Raw genomic sequence first — 17,917 nt, 5'->3', positions numbered from 1 at the left:
TTCACATATACATCTTATTTGAGCCTCACAATAATATTACAAGTATTTTTTCTCCTCTGGCAGTTTTGTGTATAACAATTGTTCTAAGTAAGGATTAAACATTATTCACATAGATAATTTATTATTATTTTTCACAAACATGAGGAAGCAGAGATATAGGTTATCCCTAAGTAATTTACAGCTGATTTGGAATGGGTTTCTATACTTCTGGGTTTGAATTCTAGCTTTTACTAAATGTTTGACTTTAGGTAACTGATTTGTACCTCTCTAGGGTTCAGATTCCTCACTAGTAAAATGAGGGGATTGGACTGGATGACCTCTAAGTTACTTTCCCATGCTAGCTCTATGATCCTGAAAGAAAATGGATAATCCTTAAATACTTATTGACGACTGCCAGTTTCATATGACTGATAGAACCTTCAACCAGAGACTTCTGCTACACTGCCAATTCTGTGGAAGCCATTCTTTCAATAGTCTTATAAATCAGCAGGTTTTGCTCACCCAAATATCTTCTTATTTTTTCAGATGAATGCAGCCAACTAAGTTGCTCATGAGCCATAGAAAAACTTGCAATTATTGTCAAGGATGAGCCATGAAGCTAAAATAAAATCCAGGTAAGTTACAAATCTGTGTGTGAACACCCTCATTAATGAGCCTGGGGGATACAGCTAAGAAAAAAGAAGATCTCTTCCTAATATTTTTTCTTTCTCTTCTAAGACATTCTCTGACACCTTTTGATTTGTTAAAGACCTCTTATTTATGGCATAAATGTACCTGGCCTTCTTGGTGATTATCACAGATCTTCAGAAATCAAAAGGTGTCAGGAGATGTAATAGAGAAGAATAACATTTATTGAAAGGTGAGTAAAAAAATTCTTTCTAAACTGAATTTTCCTGTCAGCCCACCTATGGTGATATACAAAAACACACACAGACACAGACACACACAAAATAAAATGTAAAAAAATAATCTTAATTTAGTTTTTCTTGGTAGAATTAGTTTTGTTGGCTATGCATCATCAGTTATGTTTTTTCCTTCTTTTTAAAATGCATATTTAAATTTATTTTATTCATATAAATTTATTATTTCTCTCCAAGACTTGAGGCCATACTTTATGACCATATTGCATTGAAGCTTATCTCCTGGAGTCAGAGGTAAGTTTATTAGTATATGTTGCTCTATTTTATTTTTGTCTCCTGAAGGAAGAAATGTTTAAACATTTGAACTTGACAGCTTGTGAAAGTGAAATTTCACAAATAAGCTAAAATAAAATAGAAAATGAATGCAAGAACGTACAGTACTAAAGAATGAAACCACCATTTCTTTCACTTTTCACCTCTTCTCCCCCCTTCCTCCATTTTACATATCTTCTTTAGAGTATAAAATAGCATTTATTGCTACAATTTCTGCATTATGAGAGATCAGGATGGTGCCATGCTGCTTCTGGAAATAGGTAGAAGGGTGGGCAGGGAGAATCAGCCATCAAGAAAGGGGGCACCATGTACCTCTAACCAGTGAATAAAAAAGGTCTGAAATGTCCGTTTACATGTGGTCAGGCCATAAACAAAGATAGAGCTGTTAGAACTTAAGCTAGTTGGCTGACAACAATCACTGCCCTAGTCAGGCTCCTTTAAATTTAGATTAAATAGTTCTGGAAGTGGCACAAAGGATGTCATCCAATAAGAAAGTGCTTTTTAAAAGTGGCTGGTCATGTAATGTGAGCCAAGCATAAAAGGACAGTCATGTGTTGCAATGGATCCCAAATGTAGGAAAAAAAAAAAAGGACTTGGGAGAAGGCCTGGGGGCAGATTAACAGGTAGATCTCCTGGGGGCAGATTGATAGGAGAGCATGGACAATAATCCCACATGATGAGAAAGCATGAATGGGTTGTGATCTTCAGACATCCACAGAAGTATTAAAGTTCTAGAAGACAGACACAGTTCTCTTTAATACCAAGGTGGTTATTTTCCACAAGTCAGTTAGACAATAAGCATTTTTGAGTACTTACTATATGCCAGGCTCTGCTACAGAGAAAAGCAAAAGACAGTTCTTGCTTTCAAAGAGCGTCTAGTCTTACGCACTCTAATCTTTTCACCTTGTGGAAATCATTCCTAGTTCTTGGGGAAATGCAGCTGCTCTTTATCGATTCTTTAACATACAAGCACACTGCATAGAAATCACTTTCTGTACCTAGTTGTTGCTGATTTCTCAAGCCAACAATTCTGTCATCCATACGATACTTTTTTTTTCTTTTCATGGACTAAGGGAGATGTTTTCATGCTCTTATCCATATATAATGCATATTTTACATATATTTATGCAGGCACACAATATATACTATATATACAAATACACATGCATATATGTCTATATATAGTCATATATGTAAATAAGAACATGTACATGCATACATAATTGAATTGCAGGCTTTGTTAGTCATATATATTTCTTTCTTTCTTTGCCTTTTTTTTTTTCTTGGTGAGTCAATCAGGGTTAAGTGACTTGCCCAGGGTCACACAGCTAGTAAATGTCAAGTGTCTGAGACCGGATTTGAACTCAGGTCCTCCTGACTCCATGGCCAGTGATCTATCCACTGCACCACCTAGCTGCCCCATAGTCATACACATTTCTTTGGCACCTCTGAAACTGAAGTTCATTCAAGTGGAATCTTCTTTATGAATTTGCCCAGAGGTTACACTTTTGCTTTTCAAATCATTAAGATATACGAGATTACTTTTTAGTACAGTGTCCATAACTTGTAAATGTGAGGAAAGAGTCTTTGCTTCTTTTGTTGGCTACTTTTTTTGCAGAGAACCCCACCTCCCCCCCCAAAAAAACCCAGCCTCTAAAACAAATTAAATAAAATTTTCTCTTTTACATCTAACTGTACTTATTTTCTTTGTGCTAAAACTTTTCAATTTTATATTATAAATATTGCTCATTTTATCTTTTGTAATCATCTTTATCCCATATTTGGTCCAAAATGATACTGTTGTCCATAGTTATAAAAGATATTTCCTTCACCTCTGTTCTAATTTATGTCATGGTCTTTAATATAGAGACCATGTATCTGTTTGGTATTGACACACATGATGTGAAAAGTTGGCTTAAGCCTAATTTCTGTTTACAGCATTCAGAGCAGGTTTGTAGAATATTGAGTCTTTACACCAGCAGACAAAATCATTAGATGTATTGAATACCAGTACTATTTTTTTTGCCCATTTGTAATTTTCCTAATATTAAACCAACTATGTATTCCTGATATAAATCTAAGTAGGTCATAGTGTGTAACCTTTTCAGTATTGTAAAGTTGTAGAAGTTGAAATTTCTTTGCAAACATTTTATTAAAATGTTTATAATAATATTCATTAGAGATACTGGGTTAATAAATGCTTATTGACTAACCAAAGCTTTCTTTCTCTGTTTTATCTTTTCCTGGTTTATGTATCAAGAACACATTTGTCTCACAGGAATCAGGAGAAATAATTTCCTTATTTTGGCATATAATTTATGTGATACTGAAATTAATAGTTCTTTGAATGTTTGATAGAATCTACTTGTAAATCCATTGAGTGCCATTCTCCACCCTCCACCCCCTGCTCTGGGAATTCTTTTGTAGTTTGTTCAACTTCCTTTTCTAATATTAGGTTAATTAATCTTTCAATTTCTTCTGCTAATCTGAGTAGTTTATATTTTTTCTTTCATCAATTTCATTTGTAATGTTAAGTTTTGTGACAAAATTGTTCCTAATAGTTTATTTCCTCATCTGTTGTGAATTCTTCTTCATTATTACTTCAGCATTTTAGTTTCCCTTTCTTTTTATAGACCAAACTTGCTGGTGGTTTGCTTATTTTGTTAGCTTTTCCAAAATATAAACCAACTCAGTCATATTTACTTATTAATTTTTTTGCCAATTTTATATATTCTTTGATTTTCAGAATTTCTATTTTTGTGTTTAGTTGAGGTTTTTCAATTTGTTGTTTTCTATGTTTTAGTTGTGTGCTTAATTTATTTACCTGTTCTTTCTTTTATTGATAAGAGTATTTAGATGAAATTACTTTGTTTCCAAAAAGTTCTGGTATGTTGTCTTGTTAGTTTCTTTAATGAAATTACCTATTATGTCTATCATTTTTTCCCTTGACACATTTTAAAGGCTATTATTATCCACTGAAATTTGAATCTTTTTTTCAAGTACCCTTCACTTATTACAATTTTATTGTTGTATAGTTAATAAAACATTGTTATTCTGTTATTTTGTGTTTACTATTTTTAAATTTGTTTATGAGGATTTTGTGCTCTAGTACATGGTCAATCTTTGTATGCTAAATTGAGACATATGTGTACACCTTTCAATTCCCATTTAGTAATCTCCAGATAGATATCATCTCTACATTTTAAAATTATGTTACCTTCTTATTTATCTTTTTTGTAAGATTTGTCTATGCCTGAAGGTACACATTGATGGCTCTAATTATTTTGACTTTGCTGTTACTTTCACCTCAAAATTCAATTAGCTTTTTAAGTACTTAGATGTGATGCTATTCAGTACATAAAGTACTCACATTATTTCATTGTCTATAGTATATTTAAGCAAAATATAATTTCTATGCTTATCTCTGTCTTCTAATAATAGGTACTTTTTTTTTTACTGTTGTCTGAAATCATGATTACTATTCCTGTGTTTTATTTAATTTGTCTGAGGCATATTTTGGTCCAATCTCTTGTTTTTACTCTGAGTGAATCCTGATATTAGAAATGTGTTTCTTGTAAACAACATATTGCATTCTAATCCATTCTGTTAACCTATCATTCAGTATATTCAAATTTGTGGTTATGATTATTAATTGTACTTCCCTTCCATAATATCTTTATATTTATACCTATCTTTTCCTCCTTTGCCCTTCTTTATAAAGAATGTGAAAAAGGTAATGTGATCAACAGAAATAATCTTCTGCTATGCTTGTATATGCTTCTCATGAATCCCAATTATGAGAAATACTAAGTTCTCCTTTCTATTTTATTTCTTCCCTCCTACTTTCTTTTCTCCTCCTTTTTCTTCTGTCCCTTAAAACTAATAAAACAGAACAAAGAATCTCCAGGACTTATGTTTGTCTTTATTTATTCCCTCTTTGACTGTTTTTTACTTTTCTGAATTTAGAGATTCTGGAGGGAATCCCCTATATCACTCCTGGGTGTTTTTAATAGGAGGTTTCTTTCAGGAAGTAGCCAATGGATTCTTCCTACTTTTACTTTGTCTTAAAGTTCTATTAGATTTGGGAAGTTTCCTCTTATGATTTCTTGACATATGGAATTCAGGCTTTTTGTTTGGTCACGATTTTCAGGGAGCTTGATGATTCTTAAATTTCCTCTTCTCTTTTGATGTTCTATTTTTTTTAGTCTTTTAACTTTTTTTCTGTAACATTGCTTTTTGTCTCATTGAACCACTCTGTTCTATTCGCTTCATTGTTTAAAAATAAAAACCCAACTACCTGGGTAGGTTTACTTGTTGGACTTAATATATAACATTTCATTAAATTCATGTATTTTTCTGTTTACTTATATCTTCAGCTTTATTTTCTATATTGGCACTCAGTTCAGGGTTATTTTCCCCCATTCCCTACCACCACCTCCAGTCTAAACCTTCACACTCTAGTAGCAGATGTGCAGGCCTCGTTTGGTCTTGTCCTCTCTGTAGTTTGGATACCACTGCTAGGTCAAGATGAGGTGGCTAGTTCTAGGTTGCACAGTCTGCCCCAATCCCTGGCTTTTCTCTTTTTCTCCTGGTGACCCAACATGGGAGTTGGCATTTAGTTCTCTGTCTTCTTTTCTCGCAGTTTCTAATAAGGCATTAGCTCTGTCTCTTGCTGCAATCTTGATAGGCTCCAATCAAATGTTGGCAATTTTTTTTCAGTACTTCTAAACATCCCTTTGCAAGGAAGCTTTTTGTGAATGCAATCACAAAAGAAACCTTTGACAATGAAATCTGACATAATTTTATAGTGAAATAAAATGGGAGACTTGAATTGGGTGGAATCGATCACAGAATGCAAAATATCATTTTAATTTCGGCAAAACCAGGCTTGGCAAAGTTGGAAGCAACAAGAGACCAGATGTGCTAAGCAAATGTTAGGCTACCTAAGAGCTCTGTTTTTGATGACCAGAAGAGTAACCCTGCAGACAACACCCCACATTAAGCTGGCACTTCTGTTCTTTCAGTTCTGTGAAAAACCCAGAGATTTCTCTGCTGGGACTCCAGGATAATCTTACTCAATAATATGGCCAAGGAAGGTCTTAAAAGAAAATGTATAAATGCAACTAGAAGAAAGACAGAAGTGAATGTGGACAGGTTCAACTTCATATGCAAGAGAAGAAATAGGAAATAGTCAAGATTATAAGTATATGGTTTCAGATAGGATACTTTGGCCATTTACCTCTAAACTTGCCCTGGATTCAGCTGTTAAACTTTTTCAGTTTAGTCAACAAAAAAGATGAAAGAAATCCTAAAGTAATAGATATGATTAAAGCTAAACTATTGTAATTGTACTAGAAGCCCTGACTGCTTCACCTCACACTATACTCTTTCAGCTATTTACATCCTTGTTTAAAAGGCATCCTGAAGTTGACCTCTCCAAAAAATCCTAAGAGCCCATTGTTTTCTTTTATCCTGTCTATTCTGGATAGGACACACCTCCTCGCAATAATGAAGTTATCAACATAGTATTACGTTAATGTATTTAAATTACTGCATATTCTTCTGTTGGCTTACTGTTTCTATTAAGCTGGTTACCTGGAAGGAAGCACAATCATTCATGTATGATCTGACACTATCTCCTTTCTCCATCTGGACACTAGGATTTCATTAGCTTTTTTGGTTGCCATGTTACATTGATGATTCATGCTGAGATCACAGTCCATTAAAACCCCTAAATCTTTTCCACAGAAATTATCATCTAGCCATGCCTTCACTTATTCCATATTTGTGAAGTTGATTTTCTGAACCCAAGCTGAGAATTTTACATTTATCTCTATTAAAGGGTTTTTTTTTTGTTTTTACATTCGGCCCATCACTCCACCTTTAAGATTGTCAGAAACTTCAAAGTAGGAGAAAAAATATAAGGAATTTAAACTAACTTGCATATTTTATTAGCCCTTTGGTGGTCTGTGCCACTACAGTCATCATTTAAGACATGAGGTATTTGCAAATTTATGGCCAAATAATATTTCTCTCTTTCTCCTCCATGATTATAATCTCCAAATATTCACACTCTGAAGTTATTACAAATTAGCAGAACATTCCAAGAGTGTTCTTTACAATATCTTACAGCCAAAATCAAGTACGAAAAATGTTAACATGTTCTTAAACAAAGAGTTATGACTCCCCTAATAGCAATTTGTGTAAACTATTGGACATTGCTTATTTTTCTACAGTGTGTTACTTATTCAGGAGGACCATGGATATTTTAGATATTTTTAAGCACAGTGTCTAGGAATTAGGAACTCTAGCTTCTCATCTGATTCTCATATGAAGCAGTAGAGAAGTAAGGAAGACATGACTGGCTGTCTAGAAGTAGGTGAAAATTATACTTACGATATGACGGTCCCCTTGGTAACTGTCTCAAACAGGATCACATGAAAAATGACTGAGCTTTCTGCTAAAGGGGCCTAGAATCGCTAACTTCCCCAAGTTACACAAATACATAACTTTGAAAAACACATATAAATGGAATATATGAAATATAAAGTGATTTTTTTTTCCTCAACAAAAGCAAGGATAGAGAAGAGTTGACACAACGGAAAAAAATGGTCAGAGATCCTTGGACATAGCAAATATTGAAAAAAGCCAGTATTACTTTGATGTCCTTTAAATAGGAGCATTTAATAAATATAAGTTGCAAAATATCATAAGATCAAAGATTTTAAGGTGAAAAGGACTTCAGAGGTCACTTAGTCTAACTCAGAGGTGGGGAACCTGCAGTCTCGAGGCCACATGTGACCCTCTAGGTCCTCAAGTGTGGCTCTTTGATTGAATCTAAAATTCACAGAACAAATCCCCTTACTAAAAGGATTTGTTTTGTAAAACTTGGACTCAGTTGAAAGGCTGCAGGACCTAGATGGCCACATGTGGCCTCCAGTCTGCAGGTTCCCCATCTCTGGTCCAACTTCTGCATTTTATAGATGAGGAAACTCAGGCCCAAAGAGGCTGACTTTGGAATCAGAAAGATCTAGGTTTGAATCTTGGTTCAGAAACTTAGTAGCCGTGTGATTATGGGAGAGTCTCCGAACTCCTGTAAGTCAAAGCTTCCTCATTTATCAAATGAGGTGGTAAGATTTGATTCCCTCTGAGGTCTCTTCTAGCCCTATGATCCTAGGTTAGGAGAGAGTAGGTAGCAAAGCCAGGATTCAAAGAAAAGACCTCTAATACCAGCTCCTGTCCTCATTATGCTACACCAGTGCTTCTCAAACTTTGGTGTCCTGGGACCCCTTTACATTCTTAAAAATTATTTTGGACCGAGCACCCATCCCAATCCCCAAGAGCATTTATTTATTTAGGTCCTGCCAGTTTGCCCTATTAGAAATGAGAGCATCTTGGTATTGATATGAAAAGATTTTTGACCTTGAGGACCTGACCACACTTTGTGATTACTTGCACCTTACCAAGTGTCCTAAGAGAGAAAACAGTATAAAGACACCTAGAACTTTTTTTTATTATTAAAAAAAGACCCTTTGTTGGCTTTTGAGTACTCAAATAGTTTAGTTGGGATAAAGGCTCAATCTCCACTGCGGCTCTTGCCTTTTGTAATGTCAAGCAGAACAAAGGAATAGGAAGGAATGGCTTTTCTGTAGGAATGTGTGGGCCTAAACAAGTAAGTTCATTCAACCTGGGAAAATGGTTCTATTTTGATTAGGTGTTATTCCTGGTCAGGCCATATTCCAGATGCAAAGCCACCCTCATGCTGAATAGTTACGGTGGTACCTAAAGCTATGCACGAGTAGCTCATGTCAACTATTATCTCAGCAAAGTGATTTTTTAAAGTATTATCAATACCTAACATATTTGCTTCCTCATTACCTGCTCAGTGCTTGAATCCTTAGAACTGGGGTTCCCATTACTTTTCTAGAGCTGCTGTAAGGTTTCTAATGATGTCCTAATTGCCACACACAATGGCATCCTATCAGTTCTTCCTTGATTTCTCAGCAGCTATTGACACTGTAGACCTGTTTCCTATGAATAGATAGCCTGTATATTCTACAGATCGCGTCTCTATGTCAAAAAAAAGTGAAGGAAGCCTTTTCCCCAAGATGGTGCCGAAGGTGAAGAAGGAAGCGATTATCCAAGACAGAAGCTAAGTCCAAGGCCTTAAAGGCCAAGAAGGCAGTGCTGAAGGGTGTTCACAGCCACAAAAAGAAGAAGATCTGAATGTCTCCCACATTCTGGTGACCCAAGACACTAAGACTTCGATGGCAGCCCAAATACCCCAGGAAAAGTGCCCCTCAGAGGAACAAGCTTGACGACTATGCCATCATTAAGTTTCCCGTGACCACTGAGTCCGCTATGAAGAAGACTGAGGACAACAACACGCTGGTCTTCATTGTGGACATCAAGGCCAACAAGCATCAGATCAAACAGGCCATCAAGACGTGGCCAAGGTCAACACACTTATCCGGCCTGATGGAGAGAAGAAGGCCTATGTCCGACTTGCTCCAGGCTATGATGCTTTAGATGTTGCCAACAAAATTGGAATCATTTAAATTGTGTCCAGCTATCCCACTCCACCTACAATAAAAATTGCATCTTATCCTTATTTAGTACAATGGGAAGCCACTGAGGTTTATTAAGCATGGCCAGATAGGTGCATTAGAAACATTAATTTGGCTGCCATGTGCAGGACTGCACAGAGAATAAACAGGATGCAAAAGACATCAATCAGGATAAACTCACAAATCCATTTGATTCGGAGAGTATTTCACACATGCATTTATCATGTAATGCAACAACAGACTGTCTTGTATAATAGAATAGCCATTTGTGTTAGGCTTTTATTCTAATAAATATACTGTAAGCTCCCTGAGGGCAGAGATCATGTCTTATCTAAACTTCTTCACCAGGGCCTTCCCATAGTGCTTTGCACACAGCAGGTGCCTAATAAACAGCTGACGTGTTATATCACATCATATTATATTCCCGTTTCATTCTGATTGAGCAGGGAGAGCAGGAGGCAGAACAAAATGGAAGAAAGCAAGAAAAGTAAGGAAAAAAAGTGAGAGCAAAGTGATATGAATACCATGAAATGATTTAAGCATTACTGTGTGTAAAGGTTTTACAAAAGCCTTCATGGTGATTATTTCACATAATCCCCTAAATGCCTAAAATCTGAGCTTTGTGTTAACTTTTTTTCACTGGTGACAGAATGACTCAAGTGCAGAAGGAAACATTTTCTCAGAATTTATGCTGGCATATATCCCATTGAGCTACATTTTCCTGGAAGAAGCTGTTCTCAGTGTATAGCAGCACAGGCCCCTGAAGGTGAATAAATTATCCAGTTTAAGGCTTAAGGAAGGCAATAGTGGTGGCTAGCGTGAAACAGCTACTACCAAGAAAACAGCTTTAAACTGAAAAGTAAAGAAGAGAAAGAAACTGTCTACATCAGGGGGTCTTAATATTTTTTCTGTCATGGACTCTTTTGGCATTCTGGTGGAGTGTATAAAGCCTTCTCAGAATAATGTTTTTAAGTGAGTAAAATAAAACACATAGGATTTTAAAGTGAACCAATTAAATGAAGTACAGTTATCAAAAATATATGCTTTAAAAGCCAAGTTCATGGATGCCAGGTTAAGAAACCTTGTTTACACTGATTTACCAAGCTGGAGAGACTAATGAGAGTAGGTACAATGGAGGAAGAATAGTAGTTGAGACATCTCGAAGACAAGAGGAGAAAAAAATCCAAGAAAGGAATCAATCAATCAATAGTCAAAACAAAAGAAAACAACAACAAAAAAAATCAGAGTCTCAAATTTCTATATACAAATGCTCAGGAAGCTAGGAAGAACTAGGGAATCTAATACAAAGAGGTGACTTTGATTGATAGATACTACTGAGACTTGGTGGGACAAGAGCCATGACTGGAATATAGTTTTGGGTGGATATATCTTATTCAAATGAAACTGGGAAGGTTAAAAAAAGGTAGGAGGTTTTGAGGGAATGAGCAGCATTACACAGCTATTTAAGTTTACAACTGTACTAAGAATTTTGGGACATCCTGTATATCTAGAAGGTATAAGGAAATCCCAGAACCACAGGGGAGAAACAATTTGGGAAAAGGTAAAAAGAAGAAAACCAAAAGTGACTGTCATTAGAACACATTAATAGGCTTTTTCTTTTGTTGTTCAGTTGTGATTTCCTTGGCAAACATACTGGAATGGTTTGCCATATCCTTCTTTAGCTCATTTTACAGATGAGAAAACTGAGACAAACAGGGTTAAATGACTTCTTTGGGGTCACACAACTTGTAAGTTTCTGAGGCCAGATTTGAACTCAGAAATATGAGTCTTCTGATTCCACAGGGCTGGCACTCAATGCACTGTGCCATCTAAGTGCCCTAGCAGGCTACCAGAGCAGAAAGAGAAAAGAAGTGAGGAATGCACAAAACAGAACATAAACCTTTTCCCCACACAAAAGTATGATATCATTTTAGTTATCCTGATATCTATTGGAGCTCTATCTCTGCCAAAAAACCAGAACAGCTAATAACTTTGTGACTCACTTTAATGATAGTCTCATCCTTCTTAAAATTTAAGAACTAAAAAAGAAAAATGGAAATGATTCTCACAAACAGGGGAGGATTGGTTTCTGGGATAGAAATAATGGGAACCTTGGGAAGAAGTAACCATTCCCTTTCAGAATTAATGATAGAAAAGGAAGGGAAATCTGGGCATACTCTGACATGTATGTTACTAGATTTGGGGAAAACAGCTCTCAAAGTGTTCAGAAGAAACAATGGTTTCAGGTGCCCGTGGAATATGATTCTAATGGGAAAGTGAGCCCAGGAGGGATGAGCAGGTCTCAAGAATGGAATTCTTATGATGTAAAGGGAAACAACTTCATGAGGAAGAAAAACAGAAGATGTCTGAAAAGACTGATAAAATTGCACAGAGAACTCCCAACTTAGATTTTGAAACTACATGTACAAAAAATATGTAAAAGAAAGATAGATTACTGAGTATTAATTCAAATTCATAGCATGATAGTTACTGTAAGAACACTGTAGAAATGCTAAAACTCAGAATGAAACAAGGCTGTCAAGAAAAGCTAAGAAAATAAAGTACTTAATTTTTTAAGCTATATTTGGAAAACACGTAGAGTCAATGTTGGAAAGAGTACTACTACTTGGGTATTTGGAATGATGACAACTGATGAAAGAGAGGAGGCAGAGCTGCCTAATTCTTTTTTGCTTGGTTTCTCTGCTAGAGATGTTGACCTTTATAATAGAAAGGATGAAACAAATCTGTCTAATATGGAGTTGCCATCAAATATGTTTAACAAGATGCATATCCTAGCCTAATATATCAAAGAGCTGATCTTGAATTCAAGTCACATGACTCCAAATAAACTATATCCTGGGTCACTGAAAGAACTGGAAGATAGGATTACTGGAGCCACCTTCAATCATCTTTTCTTTGAAACATTTTGAAAATAGAGGAATTGCAGAACTGGACTGGCAAGTGGAAGAAAACAGAATCTGCAAATGATAGTGTGACTGGTTTGGTCATATGGCTGGCAAGCTAGAAGACTAGATACCTTCTCTAGTCCCCACAAACTCACCAAAAAAAAAAAACCACCTTGAAGAGGAATTATGTCAGAAGTTGAGCAATTATTGGTGAAGCCATAGAAGAAAGAAAGAAGCTCAACAAAATACTTAAGATTTAAAAGTGAAGCATGCCAATCTCTTGACACAACCAATCAGTATACTGACAACCTCCAAGTTCAGACAGAGCCCATTATCTGCCCCTGAGCTGCCTCCTTTTGGAACCCACTCAAGATTTCCTTCCTGCTGCAGACTGCCAACATACTCCATTCTGGCTATCCCATCACCACCAACATCAAGTTGCAATAAGCAGATCTTAGTCACGTGTGTGAGAGGTAGGGGTAAGGAGAAAATTTGGTTTCCCTCTGCCTGGGGTAGCCTCTTAATAAAGGAACTCCAAAACAGCAAATTCTGCTGGAAACATTCATCTTCTTCCCCTCCCCCCCCACTTCTCAATGCTGCAAAAATTGGCCTACATAGATTCAACCAGAACACCTAAAAATGGAGAAAGTTGGAGCAAGGGACTAGTTTGTGTGAATATGGCTGAAGGAAGAAAAGAACCCCCCAAACATTAACATACTAAACACTAAGCCAATTTAATAAGCTGAAATTTATTAGGAATAGATGTAAAGTCTTATATTTGAGCTACAAAAATTTTACTTCACAAGCTGGGGAAGGCTAGATGGTAGTTTGTCTGGGAAATAAAAAAAAAACCCCTAAGGTTTTAGTGAACTGCAAGCTCCCAATAGTTAGTAGTATAAGCAATACAGCTACCAACTAGGATAATATAATCATATAATATTAAGATAGACAGCTTCCAGGAATAAGAAGACAATCATCCTTTTTGTATTCTATTCTGGTCAGACTAAATCTGAAATATTATATTTTGTTCTAGGCACCACAGTTTAAGAAGGATGTTATAAGCTGGAGAATGTCTATAGGATAGCAACCAGAGTGTTTAAAGGCCTGAAGTCATGCCACAGGAGGACTGGTAGAAGAAACTGAGACTGTTTTACAAGGCAAGGAGATTTAGGGAGCATATTATATCTGTCCCCAAGTACTTGGAGGAGAGATTAAGACTTGTTCCATTTGGCGCCAGAAGGTAAAACAGTGGGCAAAAGTTACAAAAGCAAATTTAGACTTCATACAGGGAAAAGATCCCTAGTAATTAGAACTGCCTAAAAGTGGAACAGACTGCCTCAGGGGGCAGTAGGATCCCCTTCATTGGAAGTCTTTAATCAAAAATAAAGGCTGTATAGCCATTTTTTAATTTTACTACAAATGGAATTCTTTTGGGGGCATGGGGTGGCCTAGATGGTGGCTGAAGTCCTTTCTAACTCTGAACTTCTGCAATTCTTTGAAATAAAAACATTCATGTAATTTTAGAGTGGTAAATGAATCTAATGTCAAGCTTGTTTCCTTGGCATTAACTCATTTGCCTTTGATTACTTTCAGAAAACAGATGCATGATTGCATCATCAACTTTCAAAGAAGCTGCCTTGACTAATGGACATGCTGATCATTATCCAAACATCATGTTCTACCTATTTCATGGGTAAAAATGTAAAACTAAAGATTTTTCTTAGTTCAGGAGCTGCTCCAAAACTCATAAGCACAGGGGATTCCAAAATTTATCATTGAGGTATTTTTTGAAAAAATTTCTTTTGAGCCATAAGATTATTGCTGAGAATGGAGGTGTTGAGGTTCTAAGACTAGTAGCAAAGGGTAAGGGAATGAGCATATATACAGTACCTACTAGGAGCCAGATGCCATGCTAAATGTTTTAACAAAGTATTTTATAAATATTTCATTTGATATTTACAAACAGAAGGTACCATTACTATCCTAACTTTACAGTTGAGGAAACTAAAGCAGACAGATGTTAAGTCACTCGTCCAAGGTTGTACAGCTAATAAATGTCAGAGGCTGGTTTGGATGCAGATCTTCCTGACTCCAGGCCCAGTGCACTATCCACTGAGCCACCAGCTGCCTAAAAAGTTGGTAGAAACCAACTAGAGGGCTTGATCACCCATGATGAATTATTTGGGTGATAGTAACTTTATAAAAATAGGCTACACCAAGGCATACTGGGATTGAGTGAGGCAAATACACACGCTAATAAACTTGAAATACTGAAGGATTAAAGTATGACACCAATATTTTTCATTGAGTTGTTTTGTTATAATGTTGACATGGCCTTAAATCAGTAGAGAATGGGAGCATATGATTTGTAATATGCTATTTTCACTCTTTCATAGCATTTAATATATTTTTTCTAATCCATTTCTTTCCATTGCAGCAAAGTTGGCATTCCTCCCTGAGGTCTACTTTTAGTAAGCTATGTGCCAAACAATATACAAGCAATTTTAACACTCTTGTCCTACTAACGCAAATGGCTAACCAGTCTTTTATATCTGAAAAAACAACACATCACCTTTTTTTTTTTGTAATTTCAGCCCCAAAGAAAATGTCACATTTAGCTTTATTCTCACAAAAAGTATTTTTTTAAAGTGCCTTTGCTCCTGAAGTTGATATATTAAGCAAGCACACTTGAAGCTAAAATAAGATCTCAAATAACATTTTCAATGCAAGAGAACCTACACCATTTTGCTTGTAAAAAGAGAAAAATCCATAGTACCAAGCCGACAGTTAACTCTAGTGGAGAAAATTCAGTGTTTCAAACATGCTGAAATAACTTTTCAAAGCAGCATAAAATTTATAGTAAGAGACTTAAGGGGCATATCAAAACAAAACCTCAAGTAGCCCAACTTTTCTTTCCTTCTGGAGTCAAGTCAATAACTTGCTTATTCTGGATTCTATTCAGAAGTCATTCAGCAGTGGCTGGTTCCCCAGACAGTTAGACTTGACTGAATAATATATACATATTGAGCTTCACAGAGTACAGATGACAACTTCACAATTATGTTCTGAGAAGACTCATGCAGAGGGATAGCATTTTACTTTATATGGTACTGCTGGTATCAAATTCAGATAAAGGGAATTTCTTTGGTCTGGGAGAAGAATACACATTCCTGGTCTACCATCAAATAGGAGACTGTCAAGTCTGAATTGTCTTTGTTAAGGAAAGAGGAAAAGCAATATGACAAAATAAAATTGGTTTATGGCCCCAAATTCACTTACTGAGCAGGAACACTCGCTACATGCAGTTTGCGCTAGGCTCATCAGATGGTGGTAAAAAAAAAAAAGGTCCCATTTGTCACAGTAGTGTGATGAGGAATACTAGTAGGGAAAATGGGAAGTGCTGACCAGAGGGACAATTTGACATCCAGACTGGGTACTATTGCACAACACTCAATGACTAGGCTCTCTGCGGTTGAGAAAGAGAGAGCGAGATTTCAGCTCCAGATTAGATGGGCAGAATATAAACTTGGATAGCAGTAGAGGCATTGATATTGGACCTACATAGTTAGTAGGTGAAAGGAAGGTGCATAGACTGTTTTTTCTTGAGAACTTTGAAGACCACTTGAATGTTAAGTGGGAGAATCCTATTTCTTCAACCCCTTCTGAAGACTTAGGCGTTCAACAATTTTCTTGCTGTTGCTGCAGTCTCTGTCAGTACACCATGCCCCTGTCTTTCCCCACTATCTTTTAGCAACAAGTGGCAGACTTGAACTCTTCTTAATCTCTTCTAAGGGAGAAGAGGCATATGAAAATAGAAATAGCAGCTCACTGCAGCATCAGTTAGCCAGATAACTAAAAAACAGAGGGAACTGAGACATGGTTCCTGTGTGTGTGTGGTTACAACAGGCATGAAGGAAAAGAGATTAGTTTCTGGCTGGGGACAGTTCTGTTCCCCCCAGAATCACTTGGATCAGGGTCTAGGCCATTGAAAAGTGAATTAAGCAATCTGGAAGGAGGCTGAAACAATTTAGAGGCCCAGCATTTCTTAAGGAACCTGCTATCAACATGGGAGGAGTCAGAAAGTATGAAATAGGGGGAAAAAGAGTGAAATTACTGAAGATCACAGGAGGAAGAAAACTAAGTTAAAAACTGCAAGCATGAGAAGATACATTCACTGGGAAGGTATTACAAGCAGAAGGAAAGATGGCCATCAAAACATCTAAACAAGTTCAAACATCTCTAAGAAAATATTCTAAGACAAACAAAATTGAACCAAAATCCAATGGGGCAAAGGACTCTGTGGATTCCCCCCTCGCAGCTTGGAACAACAGCACAATGCTCCCAGATAGTTTAAGAGAGAAATAAGAATCATGAAAGTAGAATTTCTGACATGTACAACAGAACAGAAAAAATTTGAATCCATGGAGAATTCCAAATAAATAGATAGATAAATAAATGAATGAATGAATAAAACTAACCAAATAAATTCTCTCCAAATAAATGAATGAGAAAACTGATTGAGAATATATTTATACTGAAGTGAAGGACAGTTTGGAAAAACAGAAGCAAAAAACCAGTAACACTGAAAGGGGAAAGAAAAGGAATAAGTAGATAGGTAGATAGATAGATAGATAGATAGATAGATAGATAGATAGATAGATAGATAGAGGTAGGTAGGTAGGTAGGTAGGTAGGTAGTATCTACTATGTGCTAAGCATTGAGCTAAGCATTTTACAGATATTATCTCATTTGACTTAATGCAAGGTTGGTGCTATTATTATCCTCATATTACAGTTGAGGAAACTGAGATAGATAGAAGTTAAGTGATTTGCCTAGGATCACATGACCAGTAAGTATCTGAGGTTGGATTTGAACTCAGTCTCTTCCTGACTCTAGACCCAGTGCTCTGAAGCATCACCTAGCTTCCTCAAGAACACATGACCTCTATAAAAGCAAAACCTATTGATCTTGAAAACAGGATGTATAGAGAAAATTTGAGTATCATAGGTTTCCCAGGAGAACTTTACAAGTTTCAAAAAAAAAAAAACCCCAAGCAACTGAACGCACAATGAGAGAAAACTGCCCAGATCTTTAGAATATGGAAAACAAAGTGTAAATTGAAAGAATCCACAGATTGCCTCCAGTAAAAACAAAACAAACAAAAAACCCCCAACACCTTATGCTGCAAATTCTAAGACACATAGTGGTTAAATCAAACAATTCCAATGACAAACAACAAAATCTACAAGCA

General features: G+C 36.2%; 1 protein-coding gene across 1 annotated transcript in view; it reads right to left on the bottom strand.

The window, feature by feature from the left end:
• Positions 1-17,917, bottom strand: part of ATP8A1 (ATPase phospholipid transporting 8A1) — a 282,797-nt gene that overhangs the window by 85,890 nt on the left and 178,990 nt on the right.

The sequence above is a fragment of the Phascolarctos cinereus genome, unplaced genomic scaffold, assembly GCF_003287225.1.
Source record: "Phascolarctos cinereus isolate Bilbo 61053 unplaced genomic scaffold, phaCin_HiC Scaffold_9;HRSCAF=440, whole genome shotgun sequence".
In the NCBI taxonomy this organism is placed as follows: Eukaryota; Metazoa; Chordata; class Mammalia; order Diprotodontia; family Phascolarctidae; genus Phascolarctos; species Phascolarctos cinereus.
This window is presented reverse-complemented; position numbering and strand designations above follow the sequence as displayed.